This window comes from Phocoena phocoena, chromosome 2, assembly GCF_963924675.1.
Source record: "Phocoena phocoena chromosome 2, mPhoPho1.1, whole genome shotgun sequence".
Classification (NCBI taxonomy): Eukaryota; Metazoa; Chordata; class Mammalia; order Artiodactyla; family Phocoenidae; genus Phocoena; species Phocoena phocoena.
Window position 1 is genome coordinate 4,012,315 of NC_089220.1, and position 24,600 is coordinate 4,036,914.

Consider the following 24,600-nt stretch of genomic DNA (forward strand, 5'->3'; position numbering starts at 1 on the left):
CAGGCGTCGGTAAATGTAGTCTCTTCTCAAAAACAATACTCAGGCTCTTACTGAACAGCGACCCCTGAGCGCCTGCCCCTCTAAGCAGGCCTTCCCAGCCTTCCAGGTAAAATGCTCGTGTAGCCCAGAGGTCTCTCCTCCAGGCCCTCTTCCACACATCCCGAGGGTGGCTACAGTGATGGCTACCGCTCCTGCCTTTCTGATCCCTAGTTCCAGTACCAGCCTCTGTCAATTCAAACCACCCAAGATCACACGTCCCTGAACCACCCCCAGCACCCTTAGACCTCATCCCAAGTCAGAGAAGCAGAAGGGCACACAGAGGGTCTTCCTATGAAGCTGCTTTGGAGTGAGGGAGCCTGGAGTTGCCGGGCACCACCTCTGTGCCTTCTATAGGGCATCAAGCCCCCAAGGATTTGGAGGAAATGATCAAATACAGTCCTGTCTTCTGGGATCCTGGAATTGACAATACCTCTTCTAGAATGCACGCTAGTCTGTGGCTCCCATGCTAGCCAATTTTCAGGAACTTGATTTTGCCTTCAAAACCAAGTCTACACTTTCGAGTTTGGCATTTAAGGACTTGTAGGAGGGGCTCCCTTTTTTCTTTCTGGTCACTTATCCAAACACAGTTCCTACCCACATTTCCTGCCGGTTGGATGCTTGGTGGTCCCTGCCGTGCGTCGTGATCCTGGGGTTGGTAAGTGGGAGCACCACGGCCGCCTGGGCACTTGTGGATTTTCTACCCAGGAAAGCTAAGTTCCGGGTTCAGCCCCAACCTTTGCATAGAAGAGTTTGCCAAACTGTAGATACTAAAAGACAAATAAAATTCAGCGCCTTTCATAAAAGGCCACGGATAAAGCTGACTTCCCAGTAGACTGCTGGCCTTCTAGGCAGAGCATTACGTGTTGGACTGTGGGGTGTGTGGTATGTGGGAGGGAGGGTGGGCATCGCTCTTTAGGGATCTTTTTCATGACTAGAGCCAATGAAAAAGAGCTGAAAGGTAATACCCCCAAATACCACCCACCCCAAACCATTAGTTGTTCTGGGTGAATAAATTCTGAATGATCTGCTCTTGTTTCTACTTTTGTGGATTTCTCTACTGACACGTATTGCTTTTATTATGTGTATTTTTTTTATGCAACAACCCAAGAAGACTGACCATTTCTGCCTCTTTCTGATGGACTGCAAATAGGAAGTATTTTTCTAATAAGTAAATAAAAATCAAGAGACTCGGGACCCCCCCCCCCCGTCCTGAGTAGTTGGAGGCACCGTCCTCAGATGGAGGCATTGGAGCATGGGGTGGGCGTGGGGGTGTCCAGGGGCAGCCCTACAGCCTCACCCGACTTCTGGAAGGGCTCCCTTGAACCTGCCGCAGAGGTGAAGAAATTCCAAGCTGTTAGCAGCAAAAGAAAATGAACTTCAATGGTTGCCTTCATACGGGAGGGGCCTCAGGAAACCCACTTACTGGGGGAACGAGGCAGGCCGAGAGCAGGGTCTTGGCGAAGCAGCCCACCACCGTGAGGTGGATTTTAGGAGTCACACCCTGACCCCAGGAGAAGGTGGCCACCTTGCCCCACCCCGCCCACATGCAGCCCCCGTGGCTTTGGGCGTGGGCCAGCCCGGATTCAAGCAAGGGGTTTTCCTGGCCCAACTCCATGGAAATATTTCCTTTGGTGGAGCAAAGAACTGCTTCATTCAACTGCCTGAGGCTAGGGAGGGGGCTGGCTTCACTGTGTTGACAGAACTGCAGAGGCCGGGGGAGGCCCCCCCCAGGAGAAAATGTATTCCAGGTAGAACAGGACTGGAAAGTTTGCTTTTTTTTTTTTTTTTTAACTAAAAGATTGCTAACAGTTGAAAAACTGCCACCCCACCCAAGAGGCTCCAAGAGAAGACATCTGTGCTGGATTTCAGCAAAGACGGTCACAGAGACCTGTCTCCTTAAGGGCCAGGGCAAGGGGACCATTTGCAGGCTCGCTTTCAGTTTAAACACTCAAGGTCTGGATCCTTCCAAAGCCCACGGTTGGCTTCCCTGGGCCAAGCCTGGTGGTACCTGAGTCTCGGCGCTCACCCAGAAGCCACTAGCCCACTGGTGGAATCAAGGGTGCCTGGGGGACTCTGCAGTTGGAGCCCGTGTGCCCTCAGAGGTTGACTTCCAGGGCGCACACCGTCCTCCTTGGCTGACCCTAGGTTTGCCAACGTCCATGTCACAGTCGGTGCCCAAGAGAGGTCACCCAGAAACAGAGGAACTCCCCCGCCCCTTCACCAAAAAGCCAGAAGTACCCACACTCACAAGACTCCTGCCTGAGAGCACAGCTCTGAATCTCATCTGCCAATGAGAGGCTTGGGAGGAACGTGGGGCAGGAGCGGGGAGGGACAGGCGAGGTTCTTCACCATGAAAGGGGGTGATAATAACCTGCAACCTGGGGCTCTCCTAGGGTTGAAAGGAGACAAGAAACAAACCGAGGGCAGAGTGTGGCATGCAGGTAGGGGCCACTTTATGCAGTGCCACCCGAAGTGAGGGGCTAAGACCCCATAATCACGATGCCGATTGCTAGCGTTGTTTCCCAGCTCTCGGGTAGACCAGCAGTCTCGCCGGTGGGTGAGGGTTTGGGGCCCTGAGCTCAGACCTCAGGTGCAAGTCCACTCGCTACCCACGTGCCTTGAGTTAGTTGTTTACCCTCCCTGAACCTCAGTGCACAATCTGTAGAATGAGGGTAAATGCCTCCTTCGGGAGGGAAGATTAAGTGGACAGAAAAAAATGTGTGCTGTAGTCACCGCGTGTCCCCAGTCTGTCTGACACCAGGGCTGGGGATGGGGAGAGACCTTCTTGTTTTCTATGCTGCTTTCTATGAAGCATACATTTATTTTGTAATTTACAAAGTTAAATCCAACATACGTGCTAGAAGTGAGCCAAGGTCTGTGCCACGTGTGCCCTGTTGCCCTGACACGGACATGGAGATGCCCTTCCTATGTGGGTGGGACACCCCTGAATGCTGTTGTCTCCATGAGTCCTGAGAGCTTGGCTGCTGTAAGCTGAAGTTTGGGGGATGGGCTCTGCACAGTCAGCCAGGGAGTAAAGAGAAACATGCGTCCCCACTCTCAGCCTCTTTGCTGAGCCCTGTGGGTTCTCCGTGGACCAGGCTGGCCACCCTAGTGCAGCCACCTGGACCAGTATCCTCCATCCCCACCACCAACAAGAGCCAGCTCTCTTCCTCAGCAGGACCCCCGTCCCAAAGACTGGGATGTGAGATGCAGCCTGCAAGCTCAGTAGGGAAATAGATCTTCCAGATAAAAATATTCCCAGAACACTTGGCCTGCCTCCCCCCACTTCCCTGCTGTTCTCCTGTCCGTGGTAGGACACAAGCCCTCTGCGGCCAGCACCAAACATTTTGCGAGGAGGCAGCGAGGAGAGGTGGGTGAAAACACAGACTCTGACATCAGACAGGCTCGTTCAAATTCCGATACCACCAACTTACTAGCAGCTTGACTTTGAGCGAGTCTCTTTTGCCTCTGTGTGTCTCGGGTTTTGCATCTATAAAATGGGGATAATAACCGTACCTGCCCCCCGAGGGTTCTTGAGAAGTCGAAATGAGGCCATACATGTGAAGCCCTCAGAACCGTGCCCGAGTACCCAGTAGAGGCTCAGTAAACCAAGCAAGGTGGCATCCTCCCCCTGCCCACGCAGGCAGCCCTGCTGCCCACAGAGAGAGTTGATTTAACAAGGTCACCTTTTCCGCAGGGACACAGGGCATGAAACCTTTGCCACAGTCTCCTGGTTCAGGGGGAGCAGCCCTGGGCCTGGCAGATGAGAGCTGTGAGTCTCTCCATTCTGGGACTCCCAGGATAGGGACAGTGGCAAAGATTCCAAGGGTGGCCAGGTGCCCTGCATGCCAGCCCCTGCTGCGTGCCCTTCCTAGAGCCAGAATGCAGGCGCATCTTGCAGCCTCAGCCCCTGAAAAGCTCCCCCCACCACTCCTTGAAGGGCAACTTCACCACCAGGGTTGCCGGGGGTGACTGCGGGTCACCAAGGGTCATCTCTGAACACCGCAGGTCACCGCGGGTCTCCGCACTTCGCCCCCATCTACCCACTTGCTTGGGCTTACGCTCTGCAAACGCTTCGCCCTCCGAGACAGGGGCTCAAATGTTCAACATACCCTTTAGGTGTTTGCGGAAAGGATGAGCTTAAAGGCGCCTGCCTTTAGGTAAACAGAGCTGCCCTTGCACATTTGATGATAAAGAAAAGCAAACAACGGCCACCTTTCAAAGCCTGCTCCAACCTAGAGACAGCGTTGCCTTTGTGAACTGGTGGGGGTGGAGGGCTTCAGGAAGACTCTGGGAGGCCCAGGCCCTTTGAGGAGGGTCCTGCCCACTCGCCCCACGGAGCTCCGGTTTCCAGTGCAAAAATACGGAAATCAGGACTCACACCACGGGTCTGCCCTGAACACAGATTGAGACAGACTGACAGACTATTAAAAATAAAAAGCCTCCTGCTTTATTCGGAGGGACCCCGAGGGTCAACGTCCAGGGCTGGGGTGGTGGCGTCTCTCTCTGAACCAGTCACCGGGTAGGGGCACACGTGCCGGGGAGCCAGGCCAGGCACACTCAGAACTGGCTGCCCCCCAAATACACCGCTGAGGGTCTGCGTCTTTAGCCCGAGCTTCGTCAACTTTGAAAGATGAATTCCAGATAACTTTGTTAATGCGTTCATTCATTCAGTTCAAGAAACACTAACTGGGTGCCTAGGACCAGCAGTTTCAAGTGCCGGGGATAAAACGGCAAGTGATGGGCAAGCTCCCTGCCTCTGGGGGTTCCGGGAGCCGGGCTGCACCCCTACTGTGTGCCGGGCTCGGCTCTGGCTGTCTCTGCTCCCATCTCAGGTGGACAGCGTGCCTAGCCCAGGCCCTGAGAGCAAGTGAGTGAGCCCCACCCTCCCTAGAAGGAAGAGCCAACTAGTGGCAGACTGTCATTTACCTACAACAGAGAGCCACTGGGGCTGGGCTGACCCTGAAAAGCTGGCACCTCTCTCCCAGCTCTGAGTATCAGGAATCCTGGGCCCATGTCCTTTCCCGACAGTCTGGCCTTATGTACATTTCCCAGAAATTCTCACTGTTTACTCTGAGGGGCCTCCCCACACAGCAGAAGCCGCTCAAATTCTGCTTTCGGCCGTAAGTCACTTTCTGGCTGGCTCGGGGCACAGACATCTCAGAACGTTGAACGTATGGCCACGTGGCCACCCCAGAGATCCAAGCAAAACTGTCTGGCTGCCCGGCCTGAACTGTCCCTGAAAGGTTTCAGTGTATACCCCCGGCCCCCTGCTTTGGGGGTTCGCACGGGACCCTCACACACTCCCTGAACAGCCAGTGCAGACCCAGGCCCGGATTTAGGACTGATTTCCACAGACCAAATCAAGGCCCTAATTTGGAGAAGCCTGAGTGCATCTCGACTTGGGGCAGAGGGCGGGGAGCAGGAAGCGGCTGCGGGCGTGTGTAAGCTGCCATCTCCCACCAGGCTGGAGAGGAAGCTGGGATGAGATGGGGGCCTGAAGGTGGGGATAGGAAGATGGGGAGGGTGGGCAGGTGGTCCAGGTGACTGGGTGCTCACCGGCAAGCCCCCTCAAAGTCCCCTCCCTGGGCGAGGTTTCCGCAGGGGAAGAGCATTTCCACTTGGAACCAGAAGGCTCCACCCTGCCCCATCTCAGGACCTTGTCTAAAGGATGTGCTGACCAATCCCACCCAGGAGCGACCATGGCAGAAGAAATGTGGACCAACGAGGGGGCCAGGAGGAAGGCTCTAAGTCCTAAGAGAAGCCCCTCTGTTCCCAGCATCCTAGTCACTGCAGTCTCACATTAAAACATCCTAGCTAAAAAAAAAAAAAAAAAAAAAAAATCCTAGCTGAGTTCCCGTAGTCCAGCTCGCCAGAGAGAGCAGAGGCTCAAAACGAACATCCCCAGTGAATGAGGCAGAAGATGGAACAGGTGCCTGGGAGCCTGGCAGAGATGCTGCCGCCATGTGCGTTGCACGTCCCACCCGGTGAGCAATGTGGGACTGGAGAAAGAGGGGTCCCAGGTCTGGGGTCGTATACCCCATCAGAGGCTGTCCCGGCACTGGGGAAGGGAGACCCCAACCCACAGCTGGGGGGACCTTGGAGATCAGAGGCAGCCGCTGTTCACTCTGCGCCTCCCCAGGGTCCTTGCACGTTCTGTGAATTAAGAGGAGGATTGGGGGGTCCAGGAGGGCAGCCCAAAAGGCGGGGCCTGTTGTGCCCCTCCCACTCAAAAATGCTTTGGAGCAGAAGACAGGAAGCAACTCACACTGCAGCCTTTCGGAGGCGCTCCCGGTGGGGGGGGGGGGGGGGGGGCGGGGCCCAACCTTGAGGCAGGTCTCGGGATGGGGGTTGGGAAGTTGGTGCCATTTCCCATATGTTAAAGGCAGCGCCGTGCCTACATTTCAAACCCAACGGAAGAAAGGCAGAGGGAGGCAGAAGGAAGATGTGAGGGACTTTAACATCGGCTCCGGGGCTCAGGGTGGCCTCACCCTGAAGGGTGGGGCGGGGCTCTCTGAACCGTGGACGCGGGCTCAGGCCAACAGGCAGCCGCCCGGGTGTCCGTTCGTCCTGAGCAGAGCACAGACGCAGAGCTGCATTCCCCTAGGTCAGGATTCACACTTGAGCCCATGTTCCTCCTAAATAAAGTGAAAAACCCCGTATCGTCCTTCCACTCCGTGCCAAGATTGACTTGCTCCCGGCAAAACCGTGTGCTGAGGCCACATGCAGCTTTTTGACTCTCTAACACCCCTCACCCCAGACCTGCAGCCAGGAGTGATGGCCTGTGGAGTTCTGGGTCCCGGGCCAGCATCATCCCGCAGAAGGGCTACAAAGCGAAAAGGGAAACGCTTGATTTGGACCACGTCAAGATGTCTCTGCAGGACTTTGTTTGTTTGAGATCTACGTTCTCTTACTAAACTGTTAAAAGATTCACCATAAAATTCCGCCCACCCCCTACACACAAACACACGCAGGTTCCCTCATCAACTTGATACCGCGTCTGCAATCTAAGCAGGCACGACTTCTCTGAAAAACCTTCTGGCAGAAGAGACCAAACATTTAAATGCACAAGATTCTGAGCCCAGCCATTTCCTCTAGAAACGATTCCCACCGAAAGGATTGCGCAAGGCGGAGATGCAGAGCCACGGGGGTATCTGGCCTGGGGCTGTCAGTCGGCAGACCAAAAACTGTGCGCGGTGGGTTCTCAAGGCTTTTAGTACCTATTTAATAGCCTGTTTAACCTTCACCCATGTACTTGATCAAGCCCGTTTGTGGATAAGGAAACCGAGGCACCGAGGAACGGGTAATGAAGAGCCGAACTGGGATTCGGGCCACAAGGCACTCCTCCCTGTCACACTGTAGTCACATTTTCTCCACACCCCCCACCCCTTGCCCACCGGGAGGGCACTGAACTCAGGTCTTGACAGGGAACCCCCAGGGGCTCAGGACTTTGCAGGCTGGGAGTTATCCCTCTCTCCTCCAGCCGTGATAAGGGCCACGTGCACCCCCATATTTGGCCAGGGGAGGTGGCATCGCTGCGCCTGGAGGGTACTCTGGTGTACGACGGAGCTCCACGCAGAAATCAGTTTGAGTTGACCCTCCGCAGAGGAACTGGGTCTTTGGGTCTCTCAGTTTCCCTAACTTGGGAGAAAGGCCTGTAGCGGCTCCCACCCCGACTCTTCAGCAAATACCACAAGGGGCAAGACATGGCCCCAGGGGTCACTGACCGAGCTGCCATGAACTGCGCCGCAGGGAGTGCGGTGAAGGAGGGCCCCAGCTCCACAATCCTGGGGCTCCCAAAGCTGCCGTCCGAGTGAGCCGTGGTGTCGTACACAGAGGCCCCCTGGCAAGGGCAGCAGGTGCCCACGCATCACCCACCACCAAGGGCCCCGGAGGCCACAGAGTGCGGGGAAGCTCGCCAAGCTGAAGCACAGCAGCACAGGGGTAACTAGCAAGGCGCACGCACCAGGATCCTGGCCTCTTACAGGACCTTAAGTGGTTCAAAATCACTGCCTTGGAGGCTACAGCATTCAAACTACCGCATTTTCAAGGCCATCAAGCAGCCCAGGCACACACCGGTGCTTCCCAAAGCCCCCTTTGCGTTAGCACAATGGGCAAATGTTGCTAGCAAGTGTCCAAGGGGCTTCGGAGGTCTGGGGTGAACCCTGCAGGTGCCATGCCTCCTCTGAGACTCCCCGACCCTAAAGCCCTTTCCTCAGTCCTTGGGGCTGAGCAGGAGGTGGGGAATGGGCAGCCTTCAGCCTCACTCCTCCCCCACGGAGGACACAGTCTTCTGCAAACTAGCCTGACCGGGCTGGGGGCCTGAAACCTCCCACGCTGGAGAGTTCTTCCCCTTCGTAAAGGAACAGAGCAACCCCAGCTGGGAGCAGCCCCTGGGTCAAAGACCCCCTCCCCTGGGGGAATTCGTTTTCAGTCACTTCCTGGGCTAAAAGCAGCACTACCCTCACTCCAGGCTCGGGGAGGGAACCCACAGACCCCGCAGGCTGTGCAGTTTTCATGCTACAGCCTGGGGAGGGGCTGGCACCCCATCCAACACCACTGTAGAAGGGCTCTTTCTGGGTCCCCAGGGAACCAGTTCAGGCCTCTCCTTACAATTTATCGAGATCTAAGGGATCGTGCTATGGTGCTGTGTTCTTGTATTTACCTCCAAATCCTGCCCACTCTTCACTTTTATGAAAACCTCGGCTGAGGTTCACCCAAGTTCCCCAGCTATGATTTGGCAGGGCTAAGACGAGGACCAGTCTGCAGATAGCCAGGGCTTTCTCCTCACTGCTGCAGGAGAGTCTTCTGGAAAAGCAGGACCCAGCGCTCCGCTCGGCGTTGGGGAACAAGAACTGATCCTCCTCAGAGTAACGGGGCTTGAGTCCCTGCACCTTCGACGCTAGGAAGCAGCCTAGGTCCACCCCCGGGGATGGAGCTGGCCCAGACGTGTGTGTGAAGGCAGTGATAGTGAGTCGGGCTGCAGTGCCGGACACTGCTCAGACTTACGCCTGCAGGAGTATGATACCCATAGCCCAGTGCTGACGGGGGCCCCCAGGACCCGATCACCTCTGCCCAAACCGCCTAGAGGGCTGAAGTCTGCCTGGGAGCCGGAGACAAGGCTGCACCTCCGTCTGACTCCACCATCCCCCCCACCACAGGCGCGTGATTCCCCGGGAACCAAGAGCCTTGGGGCGGGTGGGAGGGTCGACTAAGAGTCAAGTATCAATTCTTCTGGAAAAGCAGAGTTTCAGATGGGGGAGGTGCAGGACCAGGGCCTGGAGCAATTTGGCCGCAGCCTTACCCGCGAAGACTTGAGCCTGCGCACAAAGTTGCCCGAAGACCGTAGATAACCCGCAGCACCGAGAACGGCGGAGACCCATGACATCACCAACCGTGGCGAATTGTGGTAAATCGCAGGGAGCTATGCTGCAGAGAAATGCATCTGGGCGAAGAAGAGCCAGGAAGCCAGGGGGTCAGGGCAGACCTGTGTGCCAGTTACAGCGCTGCAGGATTACGGTGCGGATTGCTGGCAGCTGGCGGACTTCAGCCCGGCGAGTGCCGCCTCCTCTCAGACCCACGAACCCTTAGCAATCCCCAATTTGAGTCTGGGGCTTGAATATCGCCCTGGCCCCCAAGCCACCCAGCAGCCTACCCTCGGCACGGCAGAGCTGTCCTCTCTTTTCTCGAAGAGTGGAGGTTTGCAGGAGTCAAACCTCCTCCAAAACTCGATAGCTTAGATCCCGGGCCTGAAAGAGGAAGATGCCGCCGACCTCCTTCTTGGAGCAGACCGGGCCGTCCCCCTGCCCCCCACCTCGTAGCTCAGCCTCCGCAGGGGAGAGCCATTTGCAAAACAGCAGGCCAGGTGGGGGGCCACCCCACCTCTGGAGCTCGGGAGGTGAGTTAGTCTTTTCTCTCTAGCCCATCTTTCTCTTCTTAAAGGAGAAAGGTGTCCCTGGGTGGGCTGCGGGGAACAGCATCTAAGGCTGAAATTGAAGGAGCTCATCTCAGCGGGAGGTCCGCTGTCTGAACAGCCCAGGCAAGGCCATTCTGGTGACACCGTTTTCCCCAGACGTGGAGAGAACCACGCTGTGGTTCTTGAGGGCGTTGGTTCTGGCACGCTCACACAGTTCGTAGCATTTTCAGGAACCACACTACAACACTTATTTCATTTGCTTACCACAACTGTGCTAGGAAATGGGTTGTCTGTCCTCCAGTTTTGGAGAATCCCAAACTGGCTTCTCTCACTCACTGGGCAGGGGGGCCCAGAACCATACCAACCGTCAGGGGAATGATTTAGGGTTACACACGGGCTGTCAGAAGGAGAACTGGATCTTTGGAGCCCCCTAAATAGTTTCCCTAAGTAGGAGGAAGGGGCAGTTTCCACTGCAGAATTTCAGCAGATCCTCAAGAGGGTACACAGATTTGCCCGAGAACCACTGGCGTAGGCGTGATTACACGCAGGTACGTTGAAGTGAGAAGCTGCGGGTCTGAGAATCACGGGGATCCAAGAAGTCGCAACAGGTGAATCACAGAGAAGCAAAGAAGCCTGGGACCTAGGGGATCAGGGCAGATCCTGTGTGGCACTTACAAAGCTGCAGGATGGCAGGTGGGCCACAGGTAACTGGTGGACTGAGGCAACTGACGGGCCACCAGGAATTGGTGGGCCTTGGGCAACTGGCGGTCTGCGAGCATCTGGTGAACCGTGGGCATCCAGCAGACCACGGGCCTCTGGCGGACCGCTGCGGACCACGGGCAACTGGCGAACCGCGGGCAACTGGCAGGTCTCGGGCATCTGGCGGGCGGCAGGCAACTTGGCGAACCGCGGGCATCTGGCCGGCCTCAGGCAACTGGAAGACCGCAAGCAACAGGCGAACCAGGGGCAACAGGTGGGCCACAGGGAATTGACCGTCTGTGGTCATTTGGTGGGCCATGGGGAATTGGCAGACCGTGGGCCTCTGGTGGACCATGAGCAACTGGCAAACTGTGGGCACCTGGCAGGTCTCGGGCATCTGGCGGGCGGCGGGCAACTTGGCGAACCGCGGGCATCTGGCTGGCCTCAGGCAACTGGCGGGTCTCAGGCATCTGGCCAGCCTCGGGCAACTGGCGGACTGCAGGCAACAGGCGAACCAGGGGCAACTGGCGGGTCCCAGGGAATTGACCGTCTGTGGTCATTTGGTGGGCCATGGGGAATTGGCAGACCGTGGGCAACTGGTGAACCGCGGGCAACTGGCGGACCGCGGGCAACTGGCTGGTGGACCGCGGGCAACCGGCTGGTGGACCGCGGGCAACTGGCGGACCGCGGGCAACTGGCGGACCGCGGGCAACTGGCTGGCGGACCGCGGGCAACTGGCTGGCGGACCGCGGGCAACTGGCAGGCCTCAGGGAACTGGCAAGCCACGGGCATCTGACGGGCCTCAGGCATCTGGCAATCCTTGGGGCATTGGCGGACCTTGGGGAACTGGTGGGCCACGGGCCACTGATGGACTGCAGGCAACTGGTGGGCCATGGGTGACTGGCAGACCCCGGTTCGACAGCAGGCTGTGCTCTTTTTGCCCAAAGGGGTAGCTAATGATTTTAGAGTGACGCTGCAGATGCCAAACCTCCCCAGAGACCCCAGACTCAATTCCTGAGACCCCAGGACTCAAAGAGAAGAAGGATGCAGCCTGTCTCCCAGGCAGACCCACCTCAGGCTAAGTGAGCCATTTGCAAAACAGTAAGGGGTGTGGGAGCCTATTTCGGAATTCTGTGGGCTTTTGAGTTTCCACTTAAAGAAACAGAGCATCCCCAACAGGCTCTAAGGAACTGCCCTAGGGATGAAATTTACCAAGTTATCCCAGAGAGCCTTGCAGTCACCACTGTCTCACCCCTTTTCCCCAGGCGGGAAGTGCAGAGTGTACCCAGATCCTTTGGTCCCCCAGACCTGGGGAGTAGTCACAGGCCACTTCAAGCATCGGAGATCTGAGCAAATGCTACAAAACCTGGCAAATCGTGATGAAGCATGGGCACAAATCATGGTCCGGCAGGGGCGGTGCAGTGCGGCCAGAGGACCGTGGTGAACCTCAGCATCTGTGCAGGATGACGGTGCTGCGTGCCCCCTGACCACGGGCCACTGGTGAACCACAGCCCAAAGGAAGTTGCCTCTCGCAGTCTGGCAAATTTTGCAATCCATATTTAGGGTCTGCGGCACAAAAATCCTCTTCACTTCCTAGCCACTGGCAGCCCAATCCTGTACCTGGGCTCAGTGCTCTCGGAGATCTTCGGGGAACCCAGCAGGTGCCAGACCACATCGGGAATCCCAAAGCTCAATTCTGTAGGCCCCCGGGCTGGAAAAAGGAAAGTGGTGCTCTCTTCGACCGAGCGGTGGGTCCATTCTCATTCTTTGGGGGGCTTTGTGCATTCCGGTAGACAGAGCCATTACGAAGCAGCAGGAGGGCCCGACAGAAGGAGGGAATATGGTAATTCTTTTGGCCATTTGGTCTTTCCCTACCCAATGGGTCTTCTCTTAAAGGGGCAGAGGATCTCCAGGCAGGCTTAGGGGGGCAGTTAAAGTTTGAAATTTACCGAGTTCAGCCTTGGAGCAATGGAGGGCAGTGGGGTGTGTAGTGTATGCACGTATGCATTCTACTATCTCCCTGATGGGGACACACAGAGTTCGATCCAAAGACTTTTGGAGAGACATTAAGTCATTCTGAAACTGAGCAGGACCCCGTGGGGCCCTCCCAGGTACCAAAGCCTTTCTATGTCCCCTGTTTCTTGTTTGTAGGAAAAGGCTATAGTCTCCTAGACTTACCCTGAGTTTCAAAGTACAGATTCAAGTATTTCGTACTTAGGGAAGTAAGGGAATGCAGGAACAAAGGGAGAGCAGTCAAGAAACAAGTGTAGCAATAAAACAAGAGTTCTAGTTCCTCCTCGAGGGATATATATACATAACAACCTTTGAGTTGTTCTGCCGGAACTAAGGCCTCCACCCAGGTGGAGGATGGTAACTATTTGCTGAGACCCCAGACTGGTCTGAACCAGAAGGTTGATAAAATTCCTGGAACACCGCATTACCTCACCACCAGCCAATCAGAAGATGGTCATGCAACCTGTGGCTATCACCCCAAATTAAAAAAATAAAAACAAACAAAAGAATACTCCCCTGAAAACCATTGAAGAGCTCGAGCCTTTTGATCGTGAGTTGCCCGGTCTCTTGGCTTGGCCCTGCAATAAACCTCTGTCTCTCCAAGTTCCAACGTTTCAATTTGTTTGGCCTCACTGTGTGTCGGGCACACAGACTTGCATTCAACAACAATTCTGGCTAAACCGTCCTTTCCTCATATCTGGGGAGAGGCTAGTGTCGTTTTCCTCCCTACAGCCTACTCTCTGCATCAGATTTTGGGAGACCTAAAGGGATGTCTGGTTCCTGCACACTCTTACAAGGTATACCGCGCTACTGGACCTTAGCATTTATTTAACACAACAGACCTAGGAAATCGGTCTTCTAGTCTCCAGTTTTGTAGAATCCCAGGCTGGTCTGTCTCAGGCTTGGGGAGGGCTGGGCCATAAAGACCCGGGGAAAAACTATCGGAGGTCACAGCCAGGCTCTCCATTGAGAATGGATTCAGGGCAAAGGGCTGCCGCAATTTCTATGCCTTCCCCCCGACCCGCCGCCCCTCCAGACTTCGTGTCCCACGGGTGTTTCTGCTAGGAGTTGACGATCACAGGGCTCTCGGTAGATCATGAGCATGAGTGGGTACAAGAAGAGCCAGTGATGGGGAGCCAGGCGACCACGGCACCACGAAAGATGGCAGGGCAGCGTGGCCGGGGACCACGGCCCAAGAGGCCGGTATGCCACGGCACAGAGGCCATAGCAAGCCTCAGCACCACTGCGGAGTGTCAACTCTCACAATCTCCGCGACGACTGAAGTCGCAGCTTAGACACCTGGTGCCTTCAGTGCATCTTAGCCCCGGTGCCAGCAGGAAGCCCCACCACACCTTTGGGCATCAGGACCCCCTCTGTTTGCTCCAGAGGGTAAGCATGTGGGCAAGAGGCACCCAAGTGGCCTGGGGCGGGCTTGGAGTGGCCCCTGCGGGTACCTAAAGCCCAATTCCCCAACCTTGGGGCTTCACTGGCCTCCAGTCTTTCCCCTGCCCCCTCTGCCCCACCTTCCCAATGCCCATCCTCTGGCATTTTCAAACTAGCATGACCTGGTTGGGGGCCAGAAAATGTGGATTTTGCTTGTTGGAAGCTCCAGGGGGAGTTCTTCCCCTTCTTAAAGGAACAGCCGGAGCAGCCCTAAAGACCACCCACCCGGGGGTGTTTGCTCCTATTCTCTCCCCTTGCCCCAGGCTGGGGGAGGGTACCTGCAGGGCTCCAGGCTCAGAGCTGAGCAGGTTCCCGGCTGCCTCCTGGGACCAGGGGAGGGGCCTCACTCCATCCGAACCTGCTAGTCTGCTGGGACCCCAGGCATCTGGTCGCTGCCTACTCTTCAGTTTACTGCGCTCGCAGGAGTCTTAACTTGGCATTTATTTTATCGAATCCTCACGACTGTCCCTGGAGGTGTGTTTTCTGTTCTTCTGCATTACAGATGCCTAAACCACAGAAGTGAAGGCACTTGACTTCTTGTACGGGCTCTGCTAAAATGGTTGGATTCCGGTCTCGTGACTGTCTCAAGGCCTGTGTGCTGCCTGGAAGGTGAAGTTGGTGTCACAGAACCCCCAGCACAGGACCTTGGAGCAAAGACTAGGGTGGGCAGTGTCCAGGAGCAATGCCGAGGCGGTAGGCTTTGGGATCCGTGCCCTGGTTGGAGAAGCAAGCCTGGATGGGAGTATGACAGGTCTGGAGAGGTTGAAGATTCTAATAAGAATCGCACCCCTAAAGTTCTTTATGACTGAAAACTCCACTCAAAGACTTGAGTGCTCCAGTAGGACGCGAGGCCTCCCTGGAGAACCTGTAGGAGAATCTGTCATGTGGAAGATGCCAGCAGCCAGGGTCTAATGAGTGACAAGCTTAGGGTACCAAACAGCTCCCCACAGACAACTGAGGCAAAGGATCCTGGTGGCAGAAGGGCTGTTCTCTTTCCTGCACAGTCAGAACGCTCCAGAAAGCCGCTCTGAAGTTCCCTGGAGCCTCATCTCATTTAATTCTCCCCACAGCCCAATCAGGGAACTGTCATAATATTTTAACCTTTAAGACAATTACAGGAATAATTCTTGTTTCTTATTTTAAAAAAAAAGATAAGAACAAACAACACAAACAAAAAACAAAGCTGGCAGTGGTGTGTGACTCTGAAAAGCGCGATTTCCCAGCCCCCTTCCTAAACGCCCTCCCCGGCCAGCCAGAGCTGGGGGGACCCCGGTCCAGGTGGGTTTCTGGTATCCCAGGTGTGATGGGGCCGGGAGGGTGGAAGTGGGTGGAAGAACGTCTTCTCCACAGGGTCCACGGCATCACTGGAGGGTCAGAGGACACACTGGGTTTTAGGGTGCCCCTCCCACTCTCAAAAAGGAGCCAAGGGGAGGGCCAAGGAAGATGCCGGCAGATCAGGGGGCCCCCGCTGTGTCTTGTGAAGGCAGTTAACCCTCTCAGATCAGCTCTGCTGAGAAGGTAGATTTCAGAGGGTTTGGGGGGAAGGGTGAGCCCCGAAATGTTGGGGAGCGGAGGGACATCGCTGGCTTAGGGAGATGCGAGTTCGGAATCGCTTCCTCCCAGCAATCTTCTCCCTCTAGAAATGCAAACAGAGGCATGAATACTTGATGGGCCTTCCTGGGTCTGGAACTAAAGGGGATGGTCCCCTGGGGGCCCGCCCAGTTTCTGTCTCACAGTGTCCAGGGAGCAGGCTTGCAGGTTCCCTTTTAACCAAGGAGGAACTGAGAGGCGGCTGAGTCGAGTGGAAACCACCCAGCTGAGCAAAGATACAGAGCCTGGAGGGGGTCCACTCTTCACTTCCCGTCAGCCAGGTGTCTGCGGCCGGACTAGCCCTAGAAAAATAGGGACTCCATTTCTCCTTCCTCCCTGGGCTCACTTCTCACCTCTCCATCTCCCTCACGGTCTCCTCCGCCCCAACCCCAGACCTACCACCTCCCGGCTGTCTTCCCCACCCAGGGAGGGCAGGGCCCCAGAGAGCCCCAGACCCCCCTTGCTGCGCCCCGCCCCCATCCCCAGGGCTCTGCTATGGTGGGGAGAGTCGGGAGGAAGCCAGCGAGATGGCTGCCCCTCACCATCTGCTCTGATTACAGACCCCGGGCGGGAAGCCATGTGTCCAGGAGCCCTCAAGAGACAGGGCACCAGCTCGGCCTCACAGCTTCCCGTGTGTCTTTGGGGGAAGGTTGGCAGCCATGGGCTGACTGCTCTAATTCCTCTGGCCAACCATGAGGGAGCACGCTTGTTGGACATGGAGTGTGTGGCATTTCTACAGCGGCCCGAAGCTGGGACTTCTGGGCGTGGCTGGAGGGTGAGGATGGGGTGTACGGGCTGCACTGAATGCCAGGCTCCCAGGATTCCCCCTTTGGACAGTGAACCCCAGTGGCCCTGCCAACACCCCCGAAAGGCCTGGAGGGTCTTTAAGTTGTACAGGAGGGAGAAGGGAAGCTGGGCTTCTTGGGGTGTAAGTCGGTGCGGGGAGGTAAGTGGAGCCTGGTAAAGGTCCACGCGTGGGACCCACTCTCCAAGGGCCCCGGACCACAGAGCACCAGAGCTCTCACACCGGGAACCTCTTCTGACCTTCTTCAGCCGCAGAGATCTAGACACATCTGCTGTCCAAATGGAACGCCAAGGTCAGGGTCTGCGTCCAGGGGTCAGAGTTGTCCTGGGCAGCAGGAAGGACACTAGAACACAATCCCTGACCTACCTACAGCACCGGCCCAACATCCTCTGAAAATAAAAGATGAAGGTAGTAGAGGGAACACTCGTTGAGGGCTTGCTAGGTGCCGGGTAGGAGGAGCCCTGGGGCAGCCGTCAGAAGGAAAAGCCCCCGGCAACAGGGTGCCAGTGGAGGGGGCACCCCAGGCACTGCTAAGTGGACACCTTCAGCCTGGAACCTGTGCAGGGGGACAGGGCTGGGTCTGGCAGGTGGGCACCACGTGGGGCTCACGGGGGTCGTGTCCTATCCCCACCCTATTCATTTCTTGCCTGGGTCAGGGGCTTCCCCGGTCCTAGACCAACACAGCCAGAAGGATGGGGGCCACACCACGCTGACAGTGTCCCATTCCCTGGACAGGATCATCTCCCACTTAGGCCTCTGTGTGTCGCAGGGTCCAGCGGGGAGGCCAGGAAAGAATCACCGGACTGGAGCATGGCGAGGAGTCAATTCATGAATCACGAGGCTTATTGCATCCAACTAGCCCACAGCACAGGTCAGTCGAAGTAGGGAAAGTAGAAAAGGGGGCAATGAATCACTGCACTGAGAAATCCGGGAAGGAGGCGTCTCAAGCACGAGCACTGACATCCGGTCCAGCAAGCGGTCTCCCAACAAGGATGAGTGGGAAGTCGCCTTCTGCTCTGACAGAGCCTCTGGAGCGGCCATCTGGAACAGCTCTCGGCCGCGTGGAACTATCAGTTACTCCTTCTGTTCCAGTGAAGTCTTTCCGCGGACGTTGCCAAATGAATTCCTTATCTAAAGTAACGCGCTTATCACCCTAAGACACCCACAGTCCTAGACCGGACGTTTCAAAACAACTAACACGGAGTTCACGTTGGCCACGGTGACTCCATTTTCAACTCCGTCACGTAGCTGAAATCCTATACGTTTCACACAAGATGAGTTGGAATCATAACACAAAGGAAATCACATCGTAACAGCAGCGGGGCAGTTTTAATTTACAGTTTACAAACATCATTTATCCCGTGCCCGTGAGAAACTTAGACGGTAGGGAAGTTTGTGAGTAGAAAGTGAAAATAGCTGCAAAGCGGAATGTTCCAGGCATAACGGCCGATGGTAACAGATGCTTATTGGTCCATGTCTGGGAATAAAGGAAGCGAGTTCTGGGACCAGCAAATTCCTTTGGCTTTTCATATGTCAGAGGCTCTCGGGGACAACCTTAGAGAGCCAGCCACAGGGAAAGTTTCCCTTTCCCACTGAGATACCCTCTGCCAGGAGGGTCCTCTGGGGGCAGATGCCTTATAAGCATTTCAGAGCATTTTCAGGCAAAATTGAACCTAAAAGTGATCTGGACGGAAGATGTGTGGTGTTTCTGGGAACTTCTGTGTCACACATACACACACCAGCCTCATCCTGACCCTCGATCACTCACCCTGAGACCCCCCCCCCCACTGAGATATTGCCCCAGAAGCAGGGCCCATCCCCTGGTGAACCCACACTTAGCCAGCTATGTGCACCCTAGGCAAAGCAGGGCACAGAGTTCTGTCCAGAGTTCCCAGCCCTGCCACAGAATTATTGAAGGCAAACAAGGCTCTTCCAAGTCTAACTCTCCAGAAGGCTCCTTCCCACTCAAAGCCTGGAGACCACTTTACCTCCTTCCCAGTTAATCTCATCCAAGAGGACAAGATTTTGTAGCCAAATATTTTTATCCATATTGAGGTACATATGACATACAAGAAACTGAATACATTTAAATTCTGCAGAATAAAGTTTTGACTTGTATACAACCATGAAGCTATCAGAAAAGTCAAGGTCGTGAACACACCCATCACTGCCCAAAGTTTGCACATCCGCCTTTGTACGGTAAGCCCCCTAATACGAATGAGTTCTGTTCTGAGAGCGCGTTTGTAAGTCCAATTTTTTCATAGGTCCAGCAAAGTCAGCCTAGGTACCCAACTAACACAGTCAGCTGTATTGTAACAGGTTTAAAATACTTTTCACAGGAATGATGCATAAAAAATAAACAAACACAAAAAATAAAGAAAATATTTTTAACCTTACAGTCCAGTACCTTGAAAAGTACAGTAGTAAAGTACAACAGCTGGCACACAGGGGCTGGCATCGAGTGAACAGGCAAGAAGAGTTACTGACTGGAGGAGGGAGAGGAGGTGGGAGATGGCAGAGCGGAAGGATCGTCAGCAATAGGAGACGGAGGGCCAGCTGCAACGTCACTCACGCCTGACGTCGATGGCACAGGTTCTGGTTCCTTGCTGGATTCAATTCTATCTACCCTCTTGAAAAACTGATCCAGTGAAGTCTGGGTAGTAGCACGTGCGCACCTTTGAAAGTTCGCAACTTGAAGGTTCGTATGCAGGGGGACTTACTGTAATTCCTCCCTGCCGCAAACCTCTTCCCCAGGCAAGCCCTGACCTGCTTTCTGTTTCTGTAGATTAGTTTGCATTTTATAGAGTTCTATAAAGATGGAATCATAGTATGTGTTCTTTTGAGCCCGGCTTCTCTCATTCACCATAATTATTTTGAGACTCATCCATACTGTTGCCGCTATGAATAGTTTATTCTTTTTTTTTTTTTCCTTGCTTAGTAGCATTCCATTGGAGGGATATAACACAATTGTTTTTCCCCACAATTTGTTTATCTATTTACCTGTTGATGGACATAGGAATCGTTTCCAGTTTGGGGCTATTACAAATAAATGCTACTATGAACATTCATGTGCAAATTTTTGAGTGAACATATGCTTCCATTTCTTGTGGATAATGCATGGGTGGGAGTGGAGTGGCTATGGTACCTGTCTTTCACTTTTTAAAACAGCCAAGCTGCTTTTTGAAGTGTTTACACCATTTTACGTTCACTTGGATGTACTGAAGTTCCAGTTTCTCACTAAAACTTGTTATGATCAGGCTAGAATTTTGCCTTTTTAATAGTTCTGTAGTAGTATCTCATTGTGGTTTTAGTTGGCATTCTCCTAATAATAATGATGAACAGATTTTTGTCAAAAGTCGGGTCTCCATATACATGGGCTCTGTTTCTAGATTCCCTATTCTGTTCCATTGATCTATTTTGTCTCTCTCTTTACTGATACCACATTGTTTTAATTCCTATAGCTTTATAATGAGCCTTGGAACTAGGTAATGTTAACCTACCAACTTTATTCCTGTTTTTCAGGGTTGCTTTGGCTATTCTAGGTCTTTTACATTACCATATGAATTTTAGAATCAGCTTAGAATGACTTTATCAATTACTATTTTCAAATATCCAACTGGGATTTTGATTGAGAGTTTGTTGATCTATTGATTAATTTTGGGAGAAATAACACCTTAACAACATTGAGTCTTCCAACCCCTGAACAAGGTGTATCTCTCCAATTATTTACATCTTTAATTTCTCTCAACGATTTTGTAGTTTTCATTGTACAGGTCTTTCACATCTTTTGTCAGATCCATCCATTAACGTTTAATATATTTTGATGTTATTGTAAATGGCGTTTTCATTTCGATTTCTGATTGTTGCTAGAAAAACAATTGATTTTTTATATTGCTCTTGTAATCTGCAATCTTGCTAAACTTACTTATTAATTCTATTAGCTTCGTACGGATTCCATGAGATTTCCACATAGATGACCATGTCATCTGCACATAGAGTTTTACTTCTTCCTTTCCAATCTGAATGCCTTTTCTTTTTTCTTTCTTCCCTCCCCCCTCCCTCCCTTCCTCATTTCTCTCTCTCTCTCTCTCTCTCTCTCTCTCTCTCTCTCTCTTTCATTCTTTCTTTCTAATAGAGAGGCTACTGGAAAGATTAGAACCCACAATACAATGTTGAGTGTAAATGGTGAAAACAGGCAACCTTGTTACTGTCCTCCGGAGGGAAGTATTCAATCTTTCACCATTAAGTACGATATTAGCTGTAGGATTTGTGTAGATGCTCTCTGTCATGTTGAGGAAGTTCTCTCCTGTTCCTAGTTTGCTGGGAGTTTTTATCACAAATGGATGTTAAATTTGATTAAGTGCTTTTTCTGTGCCTATTAAAATGTTCTTATGGTTTTTCTGTTTTTAGTGCGTTAATGTGGTGAATTACACTGTTCGATTTTCAAATGTTAAACAAATCCTGCATTCCTGGAATAAACTCCATTTGGTGGTGAATATTTTCCTTTTTATATATTTATTGTTTGATTCAATTTGATAAAATTTTGCTAAGGATTTTTGCATCTGTGTTAAAAAGAGATATTGGTCTTTAGTTTTCTTTTCTCATAATATCTTTATCTGGTTTTCGTGTCAGGTTAATGCTGACTTCATAGAATAAGGTAGGATGTATTACTTCCTTTTGAATTCTCTAAAGAGATTGTGTAGCCCTGATATTATTTTTCCCTTCAATGTTTGGTGGAATTCTCTGGCGAGGCGATCTGGGCCTTGAGTTTTGTCTGTGGGAAAAGTTTTTAACTACAAATTCAATGTCTTTTATATATATATATATATATATATATATACATATACATATACATATATATATATATATACACACACACACTGCTAATTCAGTTATCTATTTCTTCTTGAATGAGCTCTCATAGTTTGTTTCTTACAAAGCACTTTTCTATAGCATATAAATTGTAGAATTTATAGGCACAGAGTTGTTCATGAAATTACCTTATTATCCTATTAATACCGGTAGCTGTGTAGTGATGTCACCTCTTTCATTCCTGATATTGGTAATTTGTATTTTCTCCTGGTCAGCCCGGCAAGAGGTTTATCAATTTTATTAATCTTCCAAAGAATCAGCTTTTGGTTTCATTGATTTTCTCTATCAATTTTCTGCTGTACGGTTCACTGGTTTCTGTTTTGATGTTAATTATTTCCTCTTTTCTCCTTGCTGTGAGTTTAATTTGCCGGGGTTTTGGGGGGGGGGTAGTTTATTAATTTATAAATGGAGGCTTTGATCTGAGACCTTTTCAATACAGCCATTTGATGCTGTTAATTTCTGCTTGAGAGACAGCCCACAAATTCTGATAAGTTGTATTTTAATTTTCATTCAATTCAAAATGCTTTCTACTTTCCCTTTTTATTTGTCTTTGACTCCTGAGTTGTTTAAAAATGTGTTATTTAGTTACCAAGTGCTTGGGAATTTCTCAGAGATCTTTCTGTTATTGATTTCTAATTTAATTCCACTATGGTCAGAGAATATACTCTGTAGGACTTGTATCCTTTTAAACATACTGATGCTTGTTTTATGGCCCAGAACACAATCTATCTTCTTTTTTTTTTTTTTTGCGGTACACGGGCCTCTCACTGTTGTGACCTCTCCCGTTGCGGAGCGCAGGCTCCGGACGCGCAGGCTCAGCGGCCACGGCCGACGGGCCCAGCCGCTCCGCGGCATGTGGGATCTTCCCGGACCGGGGCACGAACCCGCGTCCCCTGCATCGGCAGGCGGACTCTCAACCACTGCGCCACCAGGGAAGCCCCAACCTATCTTTATAAATGTTCCATGTCCCCTTGAACAGAATGTGTATCTGCGGTAGTTGGGTGGAGTGTTCTATAAATGTCAGTTATGTCAAGCTGGCTGTTAGAGCAAGTCAAGTCCACTCTGTCATACTGATTTTCTGCCTACTTCCTTTCTGCCTGTTCATTGTTCTATCAATTACTGAGAAAAGGATGTTGAAATAGCCAACTCCGTTGCAGATTTGGCTATTTCCCCTTGCAGTTCTTAGTCTTTGTTTCACGTATTTTGAAGCTCTGTTATTCGAGGTATAAATGTTTGGGACGGTTCCCTCCTCTTGATTCATGACTCCATGATCGTCTCTTTTAGCCCGGGTGATATTCTTTGCTCTGCATCTACTTGTCTGACATTAAAACCGCCTGAAGTTTCTTCTGTTTAATGACAGCATGTCATATCTCTTTCCATCCTTTTCCGCTTAATAACCTGTCTGTGTCTTTATATTCGAGATGAGTTTGTTGTGAGCGATATTGGGTCCTGCTTGTCTATTAATAGGGATCCTGGGACCACTCGCATTTAATATGATTACGGATTTTACTTAAGTTTAAGCCTATCCTCTATTTGCTTTCGATTTGACCTTTGTTCTCTTTTTCCTGTTTCAGCATTCTTGGGACGACTCGTTATTTATACTATTCCAGTTTATCTTCTTTGTGGGCTTCTTAGCCATAACTCTTGGCTTTATTCTTTTAGTCATTATTTAGGGTTTACAGTTATCAAGTTAACTTATCACGGTCTGCCTTCACGTAAATGTCACTTCACAGATCGTGTAAGAACCTTCCATCCTAGGCTTCCATTTCTCTAATCCCAACCTCCATGACATTGCTGTCATAAATTTTACTTCTACATATATTTTAAACCTGACAATACTTTGTTAATATTTTTGTTTTAACTGTCAACTGTCTTTTAAGACATTTAAGGAATAAAAACCAATCTTGACTATTTAGCTACAGAGTAATCATTTGGGGTATTTTCTCATTTGTGTAGATCCATATTTCGAATCCCATTTTCTTTATGCCCAAATGACTTCTCTGACATTTCTGTAGGTGCAGATCTGCTAGTGATGAATTCTTTCAGCTTTTGTATATCTTGAAAAAAGCTTTATTTCACCTTTGCTCTTTTTTTTTCTTTTTTAATAAATTTATTTATTTGTTTTGCCGCACTGGGTCTTTGTTGCTACGCACAGGCTTTCTCTAGTTGCGGTGAGCGGAGGCTACCCTTCATTGTAGTGCATGTACTTCTCATTGCGGTGGCTTTTCTTCGTTGCAGAGCACGGGCTCTAGGCACACAGGCTCAGTAGTTGTGGCGCACAGGCTTAGTTGCTCCGTGGCATGTGGGATCTTCCCGGACCAGGGCTCGAACCCAAGTACTCTGAATTGACAGGCGGATTCTTAACCACTGTGCCACCAGGGAAGTCCCTCACCTTTGTTCTTGCAAGATATTTTCACCAAGTATATCAGTGAAGGTATTCTAGGTTAACAGTTTTTCCTTTCTTTCAGTACTTTAAAGATTGCTGCTCTATTGGCCTCTTATTTGCATTGTTTCTAATAAGAACTCTCTGCATTCATCCTGTTTTTGTTCCTCTGGACTAACATGTCTTCTTTCTTCTGACTGTGTTTAAGAGGTTTTTCTCTGTATTACTGGTTTTGAGCAATTTGATTGTGATGTGCCTTGATACGGTTTCTTTCCTTGTTCTTGTGCGTGGGGTCATTGAGTTCCTTGGATCTGAGGGTTTATTGTTTTCATCAAATTTGGAAAATTTTGCCGGTTACTTTTTCAAATATTTTTTCTGCCCCCCCCACCCCTTTCTTTTAGGGTCTTCAACTACCTGTATGTTAGACTGCTTGAAATTGTCCTATGATTCATTGATACTATTTTAATGTTTGGGATTATTTTCTCTGGATGTTTCATTTCGGATAGTTTCTATGATTAAATCTGCAAGTCCTTTATCTTTTATCCTGCAATGTTTAATCCGCTAATAATCCCACCCAGTGTGATTTTCATCTCCCACATTGTAGTTTTCATCTCTAGCAGTTCAATTTGGTTCTTTTCTTTGTATCTTCCATGTCTCTACTTAACCTTTTGAACATATGGGATATAGTTATAATAGCGGTTTCAATGTTCTTTTTTGCTAATTCTAACATCTGTGTAAGTTCTGGGACGGTTTGGGTTAATTAATGAGCCTCTTCATTGTGGGCTGTGGATTCTAACATCTGTGTAAGTTCTGGGACGGTTTGGGTTAATTAATGAGCCT